The 17702-nt window shown below is 38.2% G+C and overlaps 1 protein-coding gene across 1 annotated transcript in view; it reads right to left on the bottom strand.

Annotated features, from left to right (window-relative positions):
- LOC126160029 (protein FAN-like) overlaps window positions 1–17702 on the bottom strand; it is a 174942-nt gene that overhangs the window by 156712 nt on the left and 528 nt on the right. The window lies entirely within an intron of this gene.

Below are 17702 nucleotides of genomic sequence, written 5' to 3'. Positions count from 1 at the left end.
AGTCTACTCTGCTTTCCCATTTTGTACATTTATTGGATTATTTTGTAACTATGTCTGAGCACAAGAAGGTGGAACATATAAATAGGGGAACAAAGAATACAGACTTAGAGCAGCTAACTTAGAACTTGTACTCTGGACAAATGTTTCTTAAAACATGAACTGTAGGAACAGCTCCTTTGTTGCAACCAGACTTTAGCCATTCAAGAAATTGTTGGGTTGACTTATTGCAGGAAGGAAGGAGTGCAGCAGCAGGGACACAAGACAGGACCTGACACCAAAATCCAAATGCATACTGAAATCTGCAAGCTCATCACTTATGCCATACCAGCAGCTCCGTAATCATGACCTGCTCACTTGGAAGTAACCAGCATTTTCATACATTTGATGGCACTTAGTGTACCACATACATGACCTCAACTGCAACAAGGACTGCCTCGTCTTGTATCAAAGCTGGCTGCTTCGAATTGGCACCTGCTATGTGTCAGCTGTCCGCAGCTCGCTTTCTTGCAGTAGCGTTCTCGCTTCCCGCACACGGGTTTGATTCCAGGCACGCTCAGGTATTTTTCCTGCCTCGAGATGACTGGGTGTTGTCGTGTCATCTTCATCATCATCATTCATCCCCATTATGGTCGGAGGAAGGCAATGGCAAACCATCTCTGCTAGGACCTTGCCTAGTCAGCAGTGTGGGTCTCCCACATCGTCTCCTACGATCCTCTGTGTATGAGACATCATCATCATCATCATCATCATCATCATGTGTCAGCTGCCATTGCAAGGCTGTCAACATTCTTCCTACTGACTGCTGCCACCAAATGGGGCACAGTCCAAACCTATCCCCTCCCAGTCACATAAAGTCATTGGGGCAACTGCCAGCTCCTAACATTCGCTTCAGCTGGGCAGGAGACATCCACCCCATCAGCAGTGTGACAACATATAGCTGCCACATCTGATGCAGCACTACTGAGGTATGCTGACCACGCAAGCCTTTCCACTACATAAGTCAACCAGCTGGGCAACGTCACTGCACGCAGCCCGTCTCAGTCACAGCCTTGCAGTTGATGCTGTACCTATGACGCAGCTGCCAACACTGCCCCCATGCTCTGAACTGATGACTGGTGACTCATTGCTCAGGTCCGTGTCAGCCAACACACTGCCGCCACCTAAACAGAACCGCTTGCTGACATATATGTCATGACCTCCTGGTCTAAAGCATGAACAAATGGGCACCCCCACAATATTGAAGATGCTGCTGACCACCTTGTGCCTGCAGTAAAGTCAAGTCCCACGGCAAGCAACTTGCATCGCAGCAGCATGTGAAGCACCACTAGCTGCCTGCCTCATCTGCTGCACTGACGGGAAATAGTTTGAGGCCGCGGCAAACTAAGCTGGAAAAGAGGGTGCACCCACACAAATTCAGTTTTAATGGACTAATAAAAAATTGTTAATGTTCGTCGATTGTTTCTCTGCAGCTTCCCAAACCATCGAACCCACAATGCCTACGAGGGAGAGCCATCGCGTTCTGACATCTAAAATGCTCTTTCACTCCTCAGTAGCAGTTATTGCACCCATGACCCGCTACACTGCTACCCATGGTGGAATGTCTACGTAAAGTCTCTAAAACTGGGTTTGAAAAATGTTTTTCAGAAATGTTTGCTACATTGTTTGTGATTTCTACTGCTTATCAATGTTTGCAACATTCTATTCACTACACAATGTGAATATGTAATGAGAAATGTTTGCCACCATCTTCAATATTGCTGATGATGGAAATATACTCACAGAAATGATTGTTATTAGTGTGCCTGAGGACAACAAAGTTGCAAACATGTTGTGAACTTCGTCAGAAACAATGTTGTGAAGAAAAACACATTATTAAGTGTACACCTTAAGGAAATAGAATTTCAGAGCTATGAAAACTACTGTTAAAGCTCAGAACTTCTGCTTTAATGCTCATAACTAAAAAATTAATTGTGTTTTCTGTGTAAACTTCCATTATCATAAATTTTAAATTATTTCAACCAGGTACAAAGCTTAGAATTATCCATTTTAGCTGGAGGTGAGGCATGGCTGTAAAATGTTAATAAAGCATTACAATTCTTGGCTCACATGCATAAAACTTACGATAAGATCATTTCACATGATTTCTGGTGTCACCAAGTGTTGAGTTATGTGGTTGTGTCAAACATTTTTACGTTTTACTAAAATGCAAATCTGACTGTCACATCTAATTCAGATGGGATCATGAAATCCCTTACACAGCAATTTTTTAACACATGTAAAGCACAATGGGACATGCATATTGATTCCTTAGCATGTAAGCTGCCGAAGAATTTGTTTGCTATAAATATGATTAGGAAATATTGTAAGGACATGAGTGTACTAAAAACTGCTTATCATGCCCTATTCTCATCAAACTTAAACTATGCTGTAGAAATATAGGGTGCAACAACTCAAGCCAACCTAAGTACATTATTAATACTACAGAAAAAAGTTATCAGAATTATTTGTGGTGCCAAACCTCAAGAATCATGTCGGAATCTGTTCCCAAAATTAGGTGTGCTTACCATTATAGGTGTATACATATTGAAAGTTATATTGCTTGTGAAAACAAAAAATCCAAATTTCAACTGTGACCTGCACCAGTCTGATACAAGGCAAAAGTTCAGATACCATGTAAATAGCCACAGAACAGCTTTATATGAAAAAAAAAAAAAAAAATGCACTTCATGCTGGGCTGAAACTAGCCAATGCCCTACCAAAAAAGTCTCACAACCCTTCCTACTAACAAATTAAAAGATCAGCTAAAAAGAATTCTAATTGAAAACCCTTTTTATTCCCTAGATGGTTATTATATCTGTATGAAAAGTGCTTCATAAGTATGTCAAGCTCATAGTTTTAAGTAGCCTACAACTAATATAATGTTGATAAAAACAATATTTGTAATATTTTGATCATATACTACCAAATGTAAAATCCATCAAAATCTAAAATTTATTAATACAAACAAATCTTTAGTTTGTAATTTATAAACTGACGTATTCGGAATAATAATCTGTATGATGTCCTGAAACTGTATTATTTCTAGGGATTGTATTTGATTATTCGATGTTGAATAAATATTATTGTTATCTTCTTTCCTTTCTCGGACCTTAGGTTATTATTAATATTATTATTATTATTATTAAAATGGTGCTGAAGATAGAGCCTCAAAGAATCTAGTACACATCTGTGGACTAGTAGTGGCCAAGTATTTTCTAACAAGAGAAGATACCAGTTTTGACATTACCATTCAGAAACCTGGTTTTTTAATCAATGTTTGACTTAATTATCGCATTCTGTAGATGCCATCCCAGAGAAACAGCTGTCGGAAACAGATTCTGTGTGCCATAACAATGCTTAACAATAGTCAAAGTTATATTCAATTGCTGCCTACACAGGTCATAAATTAAAAATTGCAAGGACTCCTTTAATTCAAGAATACATGCCCTAACGTTAACAAACCTTGATATGAGTTAATTAAATAATTTGTATAATGAGTAGTTAATAAGATACATTTGTAACTTTTTTCTCATTTCAGGGATCAACAGCTTCTTGGTTCTATCAGTAGTGCCATGAAAGTCTTTGTACAGAAATACAAAATGACATGAATCATAGACAAGGAGGTAAATTTTACATTTATTGTATATGAAGTCATTTAAATGTACTGAAATGATATGAATCCATCAGTGATTATGAAATTGATGAATATGCAATGGCATGAAATTAGATCAGTGCATACTGTAGTAATTTGCTGAACATGCAATGTAACAGATATCTAGCGACAACTCTTTTCCACATATTGCAAGCTGTCACTTTGACCTCCAAGCTAGCTGAGAATGCTTCCAAACCTGTCTCAGGGCCAAAAGATTTTAACCTTAGTTTAAGACAGAAAATGATCTTGGATCAAGCTTAACCTCAAAATCTACACTGTATAAATGTTAATCCTAGATCACATTGCTGTGAAGTTGGATCATATTTGATTGATGAAAATTCGCAGTTCAAATTCAGATTCAGCTGAAATCATCAGTTTATAGTGTAGTAGCACATCAATTCATCCTTTTGTTTTTAGCGATACCAACTGAAATAACAAAAAAGTTGCTATTAACACAAAAAATGGCAAGTAAATATGTGAATATGCCATTCTCACGCGACTGATAAGCCAAATACTTTTTTATGATCTGGAATGTTAGGTTAAGGAAATTATAGGCTACCATGTGTAATTAATGATCAGTATGATACCAGCTGTTGGGAGATGATTCACAATTTATGTGATTAGTTCAGAGGCATTTTATACACATTTAGCAGCAGAGTAAGAAAGGAAAAATTGAAATATTTGCAGTGAACAGTAATGTATGGGAATTTTGACAGCAGCCAATAACAATTCGACATTACTTACATATGTTCTCTTTCGGCTCAAGGAGCAGTAATTGTGCAATTTGTATTAAATTTTTAACTACCAAATACATCCATAACTACATGTGCGTTGATAAATAGAACATAAGCAAGTGTTCTGAAATATATTAACCACAGATCCCAATTGCATTCGTCGCAGTGGATCACAGGTAGCACAGTGGACTGCAGCACAGAACGCCATGTGTTCGAACGCACCTCAATCCTTAAAATTTTTTCATTTGTTACTACTTTCTCTACTTTATTGGTCACAAAGATAATTATAACAACATTACTATGCCATTCCATACCATTGAAACCATACCACACACTCCATTTTCCGAGAATTCTAGACCAGTTTTGGGCAAAATTCTGTGTGCAATAACCATATATGATGTGAATTATATTGTTTTCTTTCATTTACATTACAAATATCTGAGCATTCAGATGTGTCCACTGAAGACAATGATGACAAGACCCGACGAGCTCCAGACATGTTACGTGAAAGGGTGAACCCACTCTTGGAGTTAAATAACAAGTCATTTAAGATGAGGTTTTGTGTTGAGAAATGCACTGTAGAACAGTTGCAACTAAGGCTCACGGACTATCTGACTGCAATTGCATGCTGCTGTTAACTTTACGATTTATACTATGTGGTGATTTTAATATTAACTTTGCAAAGGAAATCAAAGAAAAGAATGAATTACTGAATCTCTTGCAAACTTTTAACATGAAATCCACCATAGAAACAGCAACTTGTACCAGAAAGACTTCACGTTCCATGATTGATCATACTTTTGTAAATGTAGAAATGAACTACACAATAGAAACACTAAACACAGGCTTTGGGGATCACAAAGCTCTAAAGCTCTCTGAATATGGAAACAGAGCTACAGCTTAAACACTGCCTGACAACCACCAGTAGAAACTACAATAAGGAAAATATAAATAATTTTCTCCGTTACTTGAGCAAAGAAAGCTGGGAAGAGATTTATAATTGCGAACACACAGATCAAAAATATAATAAATTTATTAACAATTTTTCCTACTATTTTGAACTGTGCTTACCTCCTACCCAGAGAAAAATATACACAAGGAAAACAAAAAATAAATGGATTACTCCTGGGATTCTAGTATCTTCAAACAAAAAAGATTATTGCACAGATTGTCCAAACAACTCACATCACCAGAATTTGACTCTTATTACAAAACCTATAAAAAGATATTAAAAATGTTGTCAAACAAGCAAAAATAATGGCAAATGACACATATATAAAAAATTCCACCATAAGATGAAAGCCATATCGAATATTGTCAGGAAAGAAACTGTGGCAGAACAGATAACTTCCAAAAACTGCCTAATGGAAAACTCAACTGTGATAACTGAACCTACAAAAATTGCAAATAAATTTAATTCCTACTTTACACAGATAGCTAAACATCTTATAAATCAAAATTTACAGTGTACTCTTATAAATCAATCTAGATGTACAATAAATAACCATCTATTTTTCTATACCCCACCAATGAAAAGGTAATACTTAAAATAATCATAGAACTGGAAGCCCAAATTCTCTGTTGGTACTGACAATATACCTGACTGCATCTTAAAAAAATGTGCTCCCCTCATAGCCAGGCCACTTGTCAACATCTGTAACTGGTCTCTATCAGAAGAGGTGTTCCCAGAAAAATTGAAGATAGCGAAAGTAAAACCCCTGTTCAAGAAAGGGATGAAAACAGAAGTATCAAACTACAGGCCAATCTCACTATTATCTGGTTTTTCCAAAATAATTGAAAAAATCTATTATAAAAGACTAATCAGAATAATAGAAAAAAATAATTATTTCTCAAATACTCAACATGGATTACGATAATCTAAATCTACTGAGACAGCTATCTTTGCATTCCTAAATGAAGCCTTAAATGCAATAGACAGTAAAGAACATTCTCAGCCATATTTCTAGACCTCTCTAAAGTATTCGATGTCATCAATCACAACATGTTGTTGTTGTGGTCTTCAGTCCTGAGAGTGGTTTGATGCAGCTCTACATGCTAATCTATCCTGTGCAAGCTCCTTCATCTCCCAGCACCTACTGCAACCTACATCCTTCTGTATCTGCTTAGTGTATTCATCTCTTGGCCTCCCTCTACAATTTTTACCCTCCACGCTGCCCTCCAATGCTAAATTTGTGATCCCTTGATGCCTCAGGACATGTCCTACCAACCGATCCCTTCTTCTAGTCAAGTTGTACCACAAACTTCTCTTCTCCCCAATCCTATTCAATACCTCCACATTAGTTACGTAATCTACCCACTTAACCTTCAACATTCTTCTGTAGCACCACATTTCGAAAGTTTCTATTCTCTTCTTGTCCAAACTATTTATTGTCCATGTTTCACTTCCTTACATGGCTACACTCCATACAAATACTTTCAGAAACGACTTCTTGACACTTAAATCTATACTCAATGTTAACAAATTTCTCTTCTTCAGAAACGCTTTCCTTGCCATTGCCAGTCTACATTTTATATCCTCTCTACTACGACCATCATCAGTTATTTTGCTCCCCAAATAGCAAAACTCCTTTACTACTTCAAGTGTCTCATTTCCTAATCTAATTTCCTCAGCATCACCAGACTTAATTGGACTACATTCCATTATCCTCATTTTGCTTTTGTTGATGTTCATCTTATATCCTCCTTTCAAGACACTGTCCATTCCATTCGACTGCTCTTCCAATTTCTTTGCTGTCTCTGACAGAATTACAATGTCATCGGCGAACCTCAAAGTTTTTATTTCTTCTCCCTGGACTTTAATACCTACTCCAAACTTTTCTTTTGTTTCCTTTACTGCTTGCTCAATATACAGATTGAATGACATCGGGGAGAGGCTACAACCCTGTCTCACTCCCTTCCCAACCACTGCTTCCCTTTCATGCCCCTCGACTCTTATAACTGCCATCTGGTTTCTGTACAAATTGTAAATAACCTTTCGTTCCCTGTATTTTACCCCTGCCACCTTCAGAATATGAAAGAGAGTATTCCAGTCAACATTGTCAAAAGCTTTCTCTAAGTCTACAAATGCTAGAAACATAGGTTTGCCTTTCCTTAATCTAGCTTCCAAGATAAGGCGTAGGGTCAGTATTGCCTCACGTGTTCCAATATTTCTACGGAATCCAAACTGATCTTCCCCGAGGTCGGCTTCTACTAGTTTTTCCATTCGTCTGTAAAGAATTTGCGTTAGTATTTTGCAGCCATGACTTATTAAACTGATAGTTCGGTAATTTTCACATCTGTCAACACCTGCTTTCTTTGGGAATGGAATTATTATATTCTTCTTGAAGTCTGAGGGCATTTCGCCTGTCTCATACACCTTGCTCACCAGATGGTAGAGTTTTGTCAGGACTGGCTCTCCCAAGGCAGTCAGTAGTTCTAATGGAATGTTATCTACTCCCGGGGCCTTGTTTCGACTTAGGTCTTTCAGTGCTCTGTCAAACTCTTCACATAGCATCATATCTCCCATTTCATCTTCATCTTCTTCCATTTCCATAATATTGTCCTCACGTACATCGCCCTTGTATAGACCCTCTATATACTCCTTCCACCTTTCTGCTTTCCCCTCTTTGCTTAGAACTGGGTTTCCATCTGAGCTCTTGATATTCATACAAGTGGTTCTCTTTTCTACAAAGGTCTCTTTAATTTTTCTGTAGGCTGTATCTATCTTATCCCTAGTGAGATAAGCCTCTACATCCCTACATTTGTCCTCTAGCCATGCCTGCTTAACCATTTTGCACTTCCTGTCGATCTCATTTTTCAGACATTTGTATTCCTTTTTGCCTGCTTCATTTACTGCATTTTTATATTTTCTGCTTTCATCAATTAAATTCAATATTTCTTCTGTTACCCAAGGATTTCTACTAGCCCTCGTCTTTTTACCTACTTGATCCTCTGCTGCCTTCACTACTTCATCCCTCCGAGCTACCCATTTGTCTTCTAGTGTATTTCTTTGCCCCATTCCTGTCAATTGTTCCCTTATGCTCTCCCTGAAACTCTGTACAACCTCTGGTTTAGTCAGTTTATCCAGGTCCCATCTCCTTAAATTCCCACCTTTTTGCAGTTTCTTTAGTTTTAATCTACAGTTCATAACCAATAGATTGTGGTCAGAGTCCACATCTGCCCCTGGAAATGTTCTACAATTTAAAACCTGGTTCCTAAATCTCTGTCTTACCATTATATAATCTATCTGATACCTTTTAGTATCTCCAGGGTTCTTACATGTGTACAACCTTCTATCATGATTCCTAAACCAAGTGTTAGCTATGATTAAGTTGTGCTCTGTGCAAAATTCTACCAGACGGCTTCCTCTTTCATTTCTTACCCTTAATCCATATTCACCTACTATGTTTCCTTCTCTCCCTTTTCCTACTACCGAATTCCAGACACCCATGACTATTAAATTTTCGTCTCCCTTCCCTACCTGAATAATTTCTTTTATCTCATCACACATTACTTCAATTTCTTCATCATCCGCAGAGCTAGTTGGCATATAAACTTGTACTACTGTAGTAGGCATGGGCTTCATGTCTATCTTGGTCACTATAATACGTTCACTATGCTGTTTGTAGTAGCTTACCCGCACTCCTATTTTTTTATTCATTATTAAACCTACTCCTGCATTACCCCTATTTGATTTTGTATTTATAACCCTGTATTCACTTGACCAGAAGTCTTGTTCCTCCTGCCACCGAACTTCACTAATTCCCACTATATCTAACTTTAACATATCCATTTCCGTTTTTAAATTTTCTAACCTACCTGCCCGATTAGGGGATCTGACATTCCACGCTCCGATCCATAGAATGCCAGTTTTTTTTTTCCTGATAACGACGTCCTCTTGAGTAGTCCCCGCCCGAAGATCCGAATGGGGGACTATTTTACCTCCGGAATATTTTACCCAAGAGGATGCCATCATCATTTAGTCATACAGTAAAGCTGCATGCCCTCGGGAAAAATTACGGCTGTAGTTTCCCCTTGCTTTCAGCCGTTCGCAGTACCACAACAGCAAGGCCGTTTTGGTTAAGGTTACAAGGCCAGATCAGTCAATCATCCAGACTGTTGCCCCTGCAACTACTGAAAAGGCTGCTGCCCCTCTTCAGAAACCACACATTTGTCTGGCCTCTCAAAAGATACTCCTCCGTTGTAGTTGCACCTACGGTACGGCTATTTGTATCATTGAGGCACGCAAGCCTCCCCACCAACGGCAAGGTCCATGGTTCATGGGGGAAGGAATCACAACATCTTGCTTCAGAAACTTGAATCTGTAGGTATTAGGGGCCCGGCCTATAAATGGATAAAATCATATCTCCAAAACAGAGAGGAATTGGTTGAGCTTATTATCCAAGAAGGGAACAAAATAAAGTGCTACTGCTCAAAAACCAAAGCATCAAGTATGGTGTACCACAAGGCTCTATTCTAGGACCAGTTCTGTTTCTACTCTTTGTAAATGACTTGGAACCGACTAGCCCATGCCATAATTATATAAAATTTGCGGATGACACAAATGAGATAATAAAAGGAAGGACCAAAGAAGAATTACTACATGAGATTGAAAAAAGTACCACCCCATTACAGACTGGTTTTCTGGAAACAACTTAGTAATAAACAGAAAAAACAGTTACAATGCATATACACACAGTGCAAAATAAATGTCCACTAGCACCAGAGTTATTTACTGGAACCCTCGAAAATATAAGCTCTAAAAAACTTCTTGGGATATGGATGCAAGAAGATCCACATACAAAATACATTAAAAAAAATTAAATACCATTTGCTATACTATCAAAATTCTTTCTGACTGCACATCAAAAGAAACACTAAAAGATGTATACTTCGCCCAGACAGAATCCTTATTGCGATACAGCATAATCTTTGGGGAAACGCATCTGCTAGCAAAAGTTATTTTATATGCCAAAAGAGAATTGTAAGAGCCACAGAAAATGCTGCATCAAGAAGCTCATGCAAGCCCTCATTCAAGAAACTACATATCCTTCCACTACCATGTCTGTACATTTTACTAGTAATCATATTTGTAAGGAAAATATTAGAAAATAGTGGCAATCTTGTGTCAGCTAACCAGAGTATCCACCTATATAACACAAGGAGAATGCAGCACATACATGTTCAACATGCACACACAACACTAAAACAGAATGGACCATTGCAAACAGGAAACAGACTATACAATAAGCTACCTACAAACATTAAAACAATGAAAGACACTTCAAAATTTAAAACTGCTGTCCATAAATATTTATTGAAAAAAATGTTATTATAGTATAGATGAATATCTTGAAACTTAAAAAACTATTGCCAAATACTAACAAAAAAAGAACATTGAATTACTTGGGTTAAATATAATGTATGGAAGCTGAACCTTCAGTTGTGATAATATTATGCCTACATCAATGTAAATATTCTTGTATGATTTAAAAACATGTACTGTAAATCACAATGACTTGTCCAATATCATATTGTATACCTTGTAAAACAAACGATGAAAAGGGACAATAAAAAATGAAACGTAATGTGTTGTAATGTAATACACCACAGGAACTTTTCAAATAGTGGTCAGTGATCTATTTAAAGCAGATGTAGTAACACCTTGCAGAACTGTACATAAGATATTGGCCTCATGAGAGAATTAAAGTTACAGCAGATTCTCTCCCTGCCTTTATCTCGTTGGTCACAGTGACTTTATATGACTGCTCCACCCCCCCACTCAGTTATATCTTTATACTGACCCAGTACTATTTCCAGCAGCAAATCTTTCTTGTATTGAAAGAAGTCTTATGATTGCTTCTTTTTCTGTTTACTTGCTCTCATGGTTATAGCATTACACCTTCGATAATAAATACTGGGTATCTACGATGTATGATAAATATCTGCAGTTGAAGCGCAACAATCACGTCAATAGCCAATTTTAGCTGTGTTGCCAATCATGTTACGTGCTACCTAAGATCAAATCTGAAACTTCTCTGGTGGATTCAAGTTTAGCACTGTACAATAGCTCTGAGCCCTGAACACAATTAAATTTCTGTTTTAATGTCAAATTCAATCCTCAGTGATGTTTATACAATCGACCCTCAAACTATCATTTTCACTGCTATTTTCACCTATGTTTTTCTGACCACCACTACCAGACGTTCTCCTAGGAGGTACGTGAGAACCAATGAAACAATATGGTTCCAGAGACTTTCTCAAGTCTCAAACGTCTATGATGTATATACGCAGACTGAAATGATGAAGAAAATTTGTACCAAGGTCACATTTCAAACTCAGGTCTCCTGCTCACTAGTCAGATATGCTAACTGCTACAACAACCTTGCACAGTGACTTTGCACAGCTGCACGGACTACCCTAGCACACCTGTCTCCTCAGATCAAATTCCCATTCACTTCTCAGTCCACCTGGTATTCCCCCTAAACTTGAGCAGCACTGCTGAGGCTATCCAACTGTATTGGAACAGCACCTCAGACTCACATGAAATGGGAGATCCTGCCTGAAACCCAGGCATACATGCTTTCATCAAATGAAACTATGTGGTTCCAGAGACCTTTTTATGTCTCAAACACCTATGACTTATACCAGATCTGTTAGAAAACTATCTGACCTTTGGCTGGGGAAAAAGAACTGGATTACCTGGAGCATTGGGCTCCACACACTTCTGCCATTGGTACAGCCATAGCTGGAAGCAGGCCAAAAACACCCCTTTCAGAATGGAGTTTAGCTCAGCTGTCATTGCAGCCATAATGTCCTCTCTTATCTGATATCACATTCATTTCAACAGCCTCTTGAGTTTGGGGAACAGCCTGAAGTCGCAGAGGACCATATCAGGAGATTAAGGAGCCTGTTGAATCACAGGAATCTGGTTTTTCACCAAATAAGTCTGAATCAAGTGTGAAGAATGTGCTGGAGCTTTCTCGCGACGAAGATGCCAATTTCCTGTTGACGGCAAGTCAGGTCTCCTGTGTCACACAGCATCACATACGTGACAGAGGACATCCTGGTAGCATTCTTTGGTGACTTATTGATCCTGTGGTACATACTCGTGGTTTATCACACTGCGCGAGTCAGAGTAAGCAGTTGCATCACTTTGACATTGCTGCACACTTGGCGGACCTTCTTCGGCCTTGGTGACAAGGAATGCTTCCACTGTGACAACTGGGGTTTGGTTTCCAGGTCATACTCATTCACATGGGACTTGTCATCTGTGATTATGGTGTTTACAAAGTCAAGGCCACTGTCTGTGGAGTCCAGAATGTCCTGCAAACTTCAACCTGAAGTTGCTTTTGCTCCGTCATCGGCGGTTTCAGCGCGAATTTCACCAACACACTCTTCATGCCAAAACTACAGTCATAATGGAATGTGCCAAAAAAATGCTGGTGGCCCCCTCTTCCACAGTTGCTCTGATAGCCACATGATGGTCCTGAATCACCACACTGTTCATTTTGCCATTGACCTGGTCATTTCAGCATGCTGTTGGCCGACTGGAGTGTGGCTCACTCTCCACTGCTGCGCAGCCATCTTTAAACTGGTTGTACCACTCTTTTATCTGCACAGTGCCTGCATCATTACCAAAAGCTGTCTGAATTTCCCAATTCTGGCACCCAGTTTCTAGCAAAATTTGATGATGTAACACTGCTTCAGTCTTTCCAGCATCCCTTGCAATGAAAAACCAACGTGAGCACTACAACTACCTCACTCAACTGTTGCTTGCCAAGCAACTGATGCTATCAAAAGGCGGCAAAAAATTCACGCATGCACACCAAGGTAAAAAATGAAAGCGTCGGATATTTTTCTAACAGACCTAAAATATACAGACTGAAGTGACTAATGAAAATTCGTACCAAGGCTGGGATTTGAACCCTTATCTAGGCATGATAGGGTAGTCTATGCAGTTGTGTAAAGCCACTGTGATGTGGTAGCATAGTGATTAGTGTATCTGCCTAGTTAGCTGGAGACAGAGGTCCCAGTCCTGGCCTTGCTACAAATTTTCATTGGCCGCTTCAATCTGCAGATATGTGGGAACAGCACTGCTGGGGGAAAAGTGTTGCTGGAGGACCAGCTTGCATCTTCATTAACTTCACCCTGATCAATCCATTACTTTCATTCCAGTGCACTGTGGCAGGGTAAGTCATGTTCCTCAGCTGACTCAATTCTCCCTGTGGTGCTATACCCAGATATTGGTGAACAAAACTGCATTAGTAGCACTCAAAAACCACTGATGGAAGCACCAGTGGCAAAAAAAGTTTGAGTCAGGCCTGGAGGTGTGCTCAGATATCCTAATTGTTCTGGTTTGAGGTGCAGTCTGGCACAGGGTTACAACTGTCACTATACATTCTTTCTCGAGTAAATTGCAATGGCCAATCACTCATCTACAGTTTTACTTTCTTTCTTAAATATGACTTACCCCAAAACATTATCCCATATGACATTATGGAACAAAAATATCTCAACTTACCAATCTGTCGCTCCCCAAAATTTTTTGTCATTTCCTCACCATGCATTACACTAACTGTAGTACCTCTATAGGTGCAGAATGACACATTTTGCGTCTTTTTAAAATTGACAATGAGACCAGTCACAGACAACCAGTCAATGATACTTTTATGAACATTATTTAACATTTCTTCTTTTGCCATATGTATGCATGATTGATTACTTCAACACATTTCTCTTATATGGATTTGAACCCACTGTGGGATTGAGGGAAATGAGCAAGTATTAACTTTAAGAGAGGCTGTCCTCACATCATGTGGGCCCTCTCATCCTGAGAGCTATGTCCCATCTCTTCCTTTTTAGCCATTCTACCCTACCTTGCCCTCATTCCCGAAAAAGAAACCAGTAGTTTTAAAAGCTAATACATGGTATGTACTTTCACTTTCTGAAGTTAAGCACTGGCCTTCAATTCTATTTTTGGAATATTACATTATTCTCATCCTCAAAATGTAAATAAACTGCTAAACAATGATGGTCCACAACCATTTTCTATCAAAATCCTCCTCCATATGAACAGCCCTTGAGTATATGCCATGACAGTGTAATTTATAATGACTATTAGGCAACTAAAGATATGACTGTACTTCTTATTTACAATGTGAATAACTGTATTGTGAATGGCAACACATTTGTTTCTAGACAATTAGATCATCCTTTAAAGCCAAATAATAATAAAAATTAAACAAATTTAATAAAAATAGATACTGGTTCAAATGGCTCTGAGCACTATGGGACTCAACTGCTGTGGTCATAAGTCCCCTAGAACTTAGAACTACTTAAACCTAACTAACCTAAGGACATCACACACATCCATGCCCGAGGCAGGATTCGAACCTGCGACCGTAGCGGTCGTGCGGTTCCAGACTGTAGCGCCTTTAACCGCTCGGCCACTCCGGCCGGCAAATAGATACTGGAATAAGAAGCTGGCATACACTGTCAACTTATCATTTAGTGAAAGAGATTTTCCCAAAAGATTGAAAATCGTCATAAGTACAGTGTAGAAACTATTGACCACTATCACTCCTTACAGTATTTTTCAAAATGTTATAAAAACTGATCAAACACTGAGTCAACAGATATCTAAATGACCATAAGGCATGTAAAAGCACAGAAACAGCAGTAAAGTGCTTCACTGAACAAAATTAGAAATTGAGGGAAAAAACAGTGCAGTAAGAATTAAATTAGATCCCTCCCATACATCTGAAACTATTAATTATGGCATCATTTTTGTAAAATTGGAAGTGCTTGGTCTTGCAAAATGTGGTTTGAATTATACCTATGAAAATGAACAATTGCAGAATTGATGTTAGCATACTCTAACAATGAAATCGGTTTAGTACCAGATAGGGAAAAAAAATAATACTAATAATTACGCATCTCAGATAGTGCTGCTTGTGTCGCGCTATTCACAGATTATCAGGTCCTCAAGTATCTGAAACTCTTCATTCAATGCACACAGGTTGACATTAAATATCAACAAATAAATTACATGCAATTTGGAAAAAAATGAATAAGCCAAAATTTTTTTTGGATGACAAAGCCTTGAACTGAGTAACAGCTACAAAACTGCTATGCAGAAAACGTGCACAGAAAATCAATTCAGCCAGTTTTGCTCTAATAATTCTCTCAGATGTTTGTATCTTATAATGTGCTAGGAAGCCATACTTTGGTTATTTACAGTCTCTTGCAAAACAGGGAAAAATCTCTTTGGGGTACCGCCACTTGCTGCCTAAAATAATGTTTTCATTACAGATGAGGGCTCTCCAAACAACATGCATGCGTTTACAGACAGACTGCAAACTCATATTCATAAAGATTTGCAGATCAATTCAGATTTTCATAGCCACAACACTCAAAATGCTACAGTACACCAACATAGTGAAAAAAAAGAAATCACAGAGGCAGAATTGTTAAGGCTTTTGTGGCCTTTTGTTGACAAATTGCCCATGGGCTCTGTCTCAGGTTCTCTGACCGATGTTTGTTTGGCACTTTTTCTGTTGTTTCACAAGCATGAGTGGTGGCATTGTCAAAACTTCACCTTCCACAGCTGGTGAAAAACAGAAAAATCATCAAACATGTGTCAGCCGAAGAATCCGAGACATATGCTAACAGGCAATTTGACAAAAAGGCAAATGTGTGACATCAACGTTAACTTTACAATTGATTGCGTGTCTACATAGAAACTTAGAAGACAGAAATAAGTTTGAAGCAAACTATGTTGGCCAATAACATTTTGCCAGTACATTTATATTAAGCCATAATTGAAATACTATCTTTTGTCCCCTTAGCATTTTCATTGTGTTAATGGACAGGTGTTGTCCAATGTAATCATTTACTGAATCACTGTTGTGGGTAAAGGGTCTATGCTTACGAAGAACAGCCCGTAAATTTATAGCAACAGAAGCAGTAACGTACATAAGTTTGTATTACTGTGTACAAATCAGTTTGTATCATCTTGTGAGTATTATTTTAAGCATATACTTCTGTATTTCCTTGTTATGAATTCACATAAAATTTTGTGTACATTTGAATAACACCCATACAGTATTTATGATCTAAGGATGGATAAAGAAATAAACAGAAATAAAATACCATTTACATCTTAATGTTCTGTACAGTAAAAGTAAGAGTTTTAAAGAGATTTCTGCAACTTATGTTATCCGCTTTGCACAATGTTCTATTAATTTTTACTTTTTAATTTTATTTAATTTAACTGCATCATCACAGAAAATAGTTCCAGAGGAGAAAATAATGTGTCTGTATGTAAAATAAGCTAGCACCCTCAGGGTCAACTGAACAACATGAGGAAGGCTGTCCAGTGCAAAATATACTTAGCAGAGTTCCTGGGAAGTCTATCACTGTGCCTAAGCCATTTCAGATTATTATCCAGCTGGACACCAAAGAAATTTCCACAAGTCGTTTCATTTTGTTTAAGACCATTAATTTATGCAGGGTGTTACGGGTATAAGAGCAGATATTTTTATTAGTGCTGAGGCCAGTGTACTGAACATCATTATATCAGCATTTACTTCAATTTCAGATTAATAGCTATTATGAATATGTAGTACTTTTTAGGTTGGTTAGCACATCCAAGTACATGGGGCCAGAGTAAGCCAGTAATGCTAATTTTTTCCAGCGCAGGAGGTCAGGTGTTGAAGTGCGGACACAAAACGGATGGTCTGTACTGACAGTAGTAGTACATTCAGTGGTACACTTACAACCATGCAGAAAACATCACGTAGTAAATTATGTGACATGTTTGTGTGAAGATGCAAATGTAGAAGAGTGTTAGGCAGGGCTGCATATATTACAGTACCAATGATCACAATATCTGTACATAAACCTCTAGCACCCTGTATATCAATACCAGCAAGCGCTATTCATTCATTCAGAAAACAAGATTTTCTTACTTGTGGGCCAGATTCGTGCTTTGATATGGACAGTGTGTGGCTTGGGTGGGTTTGGGCTTTTTGATTAATGTGCTTTTGCCATTTGAAAAATTACAGTTTTGCGGTAGTCATTTAAGGTTTCTAGGATATTATTTGTGCAGATAAAGATGTAAAAACCTGACAAGTTACTTCACGAGAGGAGAAACTGAAGTCAGTCCCAAATGGTTCCAGTTACTAATACTGTATAGTTACAGGCTCATTTGAAAAAAAGCAAATGAATGTTGCGTAGACTACAACAACTGAATAATGCAAGCGACAAAATTATAA

The sequence above is a fragment of the Schistocerca cancellata genome, chromosome 2 (assembly GCF_023864275.1).
Source record: "Schistocerca cancellata isolate TAMUIC-IGC-003103 chromosome 2, iqSchCanc2.1, whole genome shotgun sequence".
In the NCBI taxonomy this organism is placed as follows: domain Eukaryota; kingdom Metazoa; phylum Arthropoda; class Insecta; order Orthoptera; family Acrididae; genus Schistocerca; species Schistocerca cancellata.
This window is presented reverse-complemented; position numbering and strand designations above follow the sequence as displayed.